Here is a 7,206-nt window from a genome sequence, read left to right as displayed (position 1 = left end):
GCTTTAGGACAATCTATTACCACCTTATAAACAGAAATGTTAAGCCCGTTTCTTAGCTTTAAAATGACGTTAAGATGAAGTCTGTACGTCTGTAGAACCCGAGATATAACGATTTGAAGAACTACATGATTAGTCAAAATCACGAAAAAATGGAAACTTTGACAGATCATATCTCCGAAGAAAAAAAGAAGAAAAAATTCCTCGAACACGTGTTAGCTTATTTCATGTATACAACCCACAAGAAACATTTGAAGCGAATCGTAGACATGCATAATTTTTTTTACGAAATCCGTCCAACTTAAAAAAGAATGGCTCATATCTTACTAATATTATAAATGTGAAAGTTTGTATGTTTGGATCTTTGGAAAATCATCACGCGGAAACGACTGAACGGCTTTGCATGAAATTTGGTACGTAGATAGCTTATGGGCCAGATTGGTTAATAGGCTATTTTTTTAAGAGTTGCCACCTGTTAAAAAAGTTTAATTTATTTAATATGCGGGAACGACTGAATGGATTTGCATGACAATTTGCACACAGATAGCTTATGACCTAGATTGGAAAATAGGCTACTTTTCTTAAGAGTTGCCACCTGTTAAAAAAGTTTCATTAAATTAATACGCGGAAACGACTGAATGGCATGAAATTTTGCAAGCAGAGAGCTTATGACCTACAGTGGAAAATAGGCGAATTTTTGGAAGAGTTGCCACCTGTTAAAAAGTTAAATTAATACGCGGAAACTACTGAACAGATTTGCATGACATATCGCACAGAGATAGCTTATGACCTATGTTGGAAAATAGGCTACTATTTTAAGTGTTATCACGTATTAAGAAAGTTTAATTAAATTAATACGCGTAAATGACTGAACTGATTTGCATGAAAGTTTGCACACAGATAGCTTATGACCTAGACTGGAAAATAGGCTACTTTTTTAAGAATTACCACCTGTTTGAAAATGAAATTTTGTTCAAAGATGGTTTATGACCTGGATTGAAAAAGAGGCTACTTCCTTAACCGGTTTTCCGATCAGAACGAAATTTAGTACACTTACTACGGATTTCGGAAGGATGGTCTTAGACTGAAAGTAAGTCCGATAACTCAAGGCCCCTCCCATACAAATTGGAATTTTCATATTACATACATATCTCTGGAAGTATTTGTGGGAGAGAACTGAAACTTGGTATAGTGATGTGTATGTGAAATCAATGATGGCATTAATCGCTTGTGGTTTAGTCAGTTAGTTAATTCGATTAATTCAATCTGATTACAGTTAATCATGATTAATTTTAATCATTTTAATTTTTAATCGTTAACTCTTAATTTGATCAAGTAGGTTTGGTGATTAATTAAGTTATGCTGGAATTTCCCTGTGCACAGAAAGCAAGTTAATCCGGTATGGCTAAGTCGGGCTTCCTCATCAATCTAAGCAATTTGGTGTGCATTTTGTAAAAGTTCCCAGTTTATGTATTACTAATAACAACAATTATAATTTTTTTATATTATGTGCTTTTTATAGGCGTAAAACACAAAATAATTACTATAACTGGTGTTTGGTTTCAAACTCGGACAAACTAGACAAATTAATCAGATTTTATTTTTAATTGGATTAACGCTTAATGTTTTAAATTAATTAAACGTAATCGCAGCCAGAGATTAACTATTAAATAAATGTTATCATTAATCCAACAATTTTATAATGAGCTCGAGGCCATTTTTTAAATGAAAATTTATTGTGGAAAAGCAACAATAATTAGAAAAAAAAAAAATGGTAGAAGTGATAGCTATTTCGGAAATCACCACATTACCTTATCAGACTTCTTTCAGTAGGATTCGAACCGACGATCCCACTGACTCAGCCAGTTGCCTATGCACCGTGCTAAGTATGCCTTGTAAATTCTCGTTTGCTTATTTCCACTATTTCCATTTTTTGTTATGCCAACACAATCAAGCGCAGCTATTCCGCTGCAATTCACTTGATCATGTGGTTGTTGGTATTGTTGGTTTGTGCTAATAATTCTATTTTTAGAATGCTTAGCTTTTAGATATGCTCGTCCTTAAGTTATTTGTTTTTGTTATTTTTTGGCCTTATAACAATTATATTCAACAATTTTATAATGAGCTCGAGGTCATTTTTTAAATAAAATTCGTACAGTTGATTACGACTAATTAATTTTAATCGTCAAACGCGATTAGCATTTTATGTATGTATGTGAAACTAATACCATACTCATGGAGAAAAATGAGAGTTATTGGAAAAGGTGGTGTGGCAACTCCCATGCAAATTGATTTTTCTATGCTGCATATCTCCGGAGATGTTTATTGCAGAGCGCTGGAACTTGGCACCGAGATGTGTATACAAAATTAATTCCATACTCATGGAGAAAAATTTGCGTTATTCGAAAATGGGACATGGTTCCTCCCGTACAAATTTACTGTTTTATACTGCTTATCTCTAAAGGTGTTCAAGGTAGAGTACTGGGACTTGGTACTGGGGTATGTAAAATCAGTTCTAAATTCATGGAAGAAGATTAGGGTTATAAGAAAAAGGGGCGTAGCACTTCCAGTATAAATTTACTTTTTCTTGCCACATATCCCTGGAAGTGTTTGTGGAAGAATACTGGAACTTGGTATGGAGTTGTGTATGCAAAATGTATGAATTGCTCATGGAAAAAGTGTGAGTTATTAAAAATGGAGGCATGTCGCCTCCCATACATACTAAAAACTTCTTAATACATATCTCTGGAAGGATAGAAAATCTCTCGAAGTATTTTAAATTTGTTATGTTATTTTATAAGTGCCGTACTGACAGAATAAATTTCATTAAATGAAAAAGGGAGAGCCGGGTTCGGCCTTATAATCTAAAGCTCTCTTGAGGCATTTGCTACAGTAATGAGAAGTGGTTTTTTATCAAGGCCAGGTTACTAAATTTGAGTTGGAAATATTAAAACCCGCCGTGGCACCTCCAATAAGGTTACACGTTCCCGCGTCGTATACCTGGAACCATTTTAAGGTAAACTTAGAGGGATTGATATCTTTCGTATGCCTAGCGCGCAGATGAGATTTCATAATTTCATAGGTTTAAACGGCTTAAATACCTTAACTCGCTTAAAAAATAACGAGCTATAAAGAAATGGGCACAGAAATAAAATGTAGCATCATTAAATTATTTTTCATATTTGTATAAAAGCGCGGGGTGAAACCCGCGGGTATAAGCTAGTATTTACATATTTTGAATCTCAGTGGCAGCGTTACTCACCTTCGGCAAAAAAATTATAAAAAATTAACGGTAATTTTTAGCCACATGAAACTTGCATATTATTGCTCTAAAATTGAATGGGCTATAAAACTGTATACTCTAAAAACACATCTGAGAAGAAAAATTTTAAATTTTCATGAATTTTTTTCTTTAAATGTTCTATAAAATCTTAAGCTTAGGTTTACATGATATTTGTTAGGGAATGAACTGTATTTTAATTGAAAAATCTTAAATAAATACGTATACTTCGTTATATGTTTATGTTTTATTCAAGGATTTACATATTTATGTAAGTTAACAAAAATATGTAACTACATCATAATTATGTTCGCTAAAGTACCGGCATCGAGGTACTTAAGCGGGTTCTTTTAAGTACCCAACCCGCCTAAGTACCTCAAAAACCTGACATTTTTCGTGAGGTACTTAAGTGGGTTTTACTGTATATACATATGTACATATGTATGTAAGAGCGTTCATACCCAATTTGCCACAGAACGAGTATGAGTTCGAATCGATGCTGTTTCGATGTCGATCTGGTGAACTCGAAACGACGTCAAATCAAGGTCGTTTTCCATACAAAAAGCAACGTAGTGTAGTGTTTCGACTGCATTGAGGAAGGTGTAAGGAGAGAAAAAAATTTAGAATTAAACAAGTAAGAAAGACTAAGTTCGGGCGGAGGCGAACACTAAACACCCGGCGCAAGTATATGATTTTCACCTTTCCGAAATCTACCGCTGGGGTGTATCAATTTTGAGTAAATTAGCGTCCTTTAATTTCGAAATATCGAAGTTTCAAGCATTTCTGAAATTTGCCGTTATATGAAAATCGGCCTCAATTTTAGTCCGATTTCAATAATTTTCAACGTTTTGCTTCTCTGTGGCAAGCACAATAACCATACCGAGCTTGGTACAAATTGGTAGAACGGTTATCGAGATACATATATGTCATCATAAGTGGGCGGTGCCACGCCCATTTTCGAAAATTTTATCATAAACGCATTTATTGGTAAAGAATTGTTGCTAGCATCAATTTAAAATAAATTAGCTTTAATATTTACTGATGTATCGAAGATTTCGTATTTCTCCAAATTACCGTTATATGGTTATTGACCGATTTTAAAAATTTTCGGCCATTTGGTATGCTGTTGCAAGGCTAACAACTGTGCCAAGTTTGGAAGAAATTGGTGCAGCGGTTACCAATATATACACATCAGGGAATGGCATTGGTTGATCGTCAACTGTTCATACTCATTCAATACCGCTACTTTGTATGACTGAGCAGCGGCGTTGGCTTAGTAGTATCGATACCTAAACGAAATTAGAGGATGACTGAACACGAGCGCATTGCGTGCTGTCTTGCAAATACGATGCTTATAACTGCTCATACTGATATTGACTTCGGCAAATCTGTACTCTCAATGATCGTGCACGAAACCAGCAACCGCCGTATTTGATCGACAGCCATAAGCACGATACTGCATTTGGACGGTTGTTAAGATATCTCAATTTTTACTCGAGGTCTCGTGTGCACAGACGGATGGACGGACGAACAGACTGTCACCGCTTAATCGATTTCTCATTTCATTCTGATCATTTATGTATACATTTGTCTATATCTATCTCGATTCGTTTTGCCTGTTACAAACGACCGTTATGTGAACAAAGTTATAATACCCTTGTGCACAAGTGCGCTCGGGTATAAAAACGTGCTAAATTAAAAAAATGCGCATATGAAACAGCACTCGTAATTAATTTTAGTAGAACAATATTTTAAAAAATTTGGTCAATAATGCTGAGTTTTGTTATTGGACTTGTAATTTGTGCCGAGTTCTTTGCTTCCATTTTTACAAGCTCTTTTATGGTTAGGGACCACTAAACCTACTTTAACCTCTTCAGGATACTTCCCAGAACGGAAACAGTCATTAACAAGTTCGGCTGACGGTGAAGATAGTAGTGGGGTTCATGAGACTGAAATGAAACTCGAAATAAAACACCTTTTGTATTTTAAGGTTTTAATGAACAAAATGTGACACGTGTGCGGTAATTTACAGAATCAGTAAATAGGCTAAGTAGAATAGTATAAAGTAAGGTAGTTGCCATATCAACATTAATTACTCATTGTAATAATAATAATAGGATGTTTACATATATCATTTACCCTCACTGTTTTCTTTTTATTCGTGCGAATAATCCTCAAGATATTGCGGCGGCCGGCGCAGGCGGCTGGATTTCCGGGCAATCGGTTGTTCCGCAACGTCGTGTACTGATTCTGTTAATGTCGGGTTCTGTGAGACCGATCTGCGGCTATCCGGTTTCTCCATCGCAGACTGCGGTTGATTTGGTACCTTATCCGTAGAGAGGTTTGTTACTTCTTCAGTGGCCGGCTTAGGAAGGCTAAGTGGAGCCGTATCCGGACTTAGGTCTAGACAAATATCTTCTCCTCCCTCTTTTATGGGTGCTAGATGTCGGTTAGAGACCGTAGTTTCACGTCCACCCGGCAATTTAACATATGAAAAATCAGGGTTGCAGTGTAAGACTTCTACTTCTTCCACTATAGGCTGGTATTTGTTGGCTCGGTTGAACATTTTCATTAAGACATGTCTCGAATTCGTAAGCCAAGTTGGTATCGAAGCGCCATTGTTAGACCTCCGTTGGTGTACAAACATTCGCTCGTGAGGAGTGCAGTTCGTGGCGGTACATAACAGAGATCGAATGGCATGAAGGGCCTGAGGTAGCACTAGCTGCCAGTTTTCAATTTCCAGATTTTCTGTTTTTAACGCTAAAATAATAGTTTTCCAGAGAGTGGAGTTAAGCTTCTCCACTTGTCCGTTTCCTTGTGGGTTGTAGGCGGTAGTACGGCTGGTAGTGATACCCTGAGAGTGAAGAAAGTTTTGTACTTCTGTTGAAAGGAAAGAAGCCCCTCGATCCGAATGGACATATGAAGGCATGCCGAAAGTAGTAAATAGCTCGTTGAGATTTTTAATAACCGTTTTGGCACCGACGTCCGGGCATGGAAAGGCGAACGGAAATCGTGAAAATTCATCGATAATAGTGAGGATGAATTTATTTTTGTTATTTGTTGGGACTGGCCCTTTGAAGTCGAGGCTCAAGCGTTCGAATGGTGATGTTGCTTTTATCAACTTTTTTTGATGCTTGTGGCTATGGAAGAATCTAGGTTTAACTTCGGAGCAGGAACGGCATGAATTTGTCATATTTCTAACTTCCTCAATCGAAAACGGTAGGTTAGCTGACCGTACCCAGTGGAACATTCTAGTCACTCCCGGATGGCAGAGCGCTTCATGATGCGAAATAAGTTTCGTTTTACGGGATTCCATAGTAGCGCAAACGCGTTAGAGAGCGTCCGCGGCATGATTGTCCTTTCCTGGACGATAAATAATATCATATTTGAAGGGCGCAAGCTCCAAACGCCATCTTTGGATCTTCTCATTTTTGATTTTGCTTGCATTCTTTTTGTCGTACATAAAGGATACTGATCGCTGGTCGGTTACTAGGTTAAATCGTTTTCCAATAAGAATATGCCTCCATTTCTTCAACGATTCGACGATAGCGTAGGCTTCTTTTTCTATTGCCGAATGATTTTGTTCGCTAGTATTCAATGTTCTAGAAAAGAATGCCACAGGTCTATAGTCCTGGGTAAGCACGGCTGCGATAGAATGCTCTGAGGCGTCCGTTTCGACAGTGAAAGGAATTTGGTCCTCGATAGCATGGATTGAGGACCGATGTTGCTTTTAAGACCTTCGAAACATTTGAGTTGGTCACTGGTGAGCGGAAAAGCGGTCGCCTTAGCCAGTGAGTGGACTCTTTCGGAGAAGTTTGGTATCCACTTAGAATAGTGAGCAAACATTCCCAGAGACCTTCTTAAAGAAGGCAAGTCGCGTGGCGCTGGCAATGCTAAAAGAGGCCTAAGCCGATCGCCGTCGGGTTTTA

The sequence above is a fragment of the Rhagoletis pomonella genome, unplaced genomic scaffold (genome assembly GCF_013731165.1).
Source record: "Rhagoletis pomonella isolate Grant_MI unplaced genomic scaffold, Rhpom_1.0 Rhpom_scaffold_00015, whole genome shotgun sequence".
Classification (NCBI taxonomy): domain Eukaryota; kingdom Metazoa; phylum Arthropoda; class Insecta; order Diptera; family Tephritidae; genus Rhagoletis; species Rhagoletis pomonella.
Note: the sequence above shows the minus strand (reverse complement) of the source record.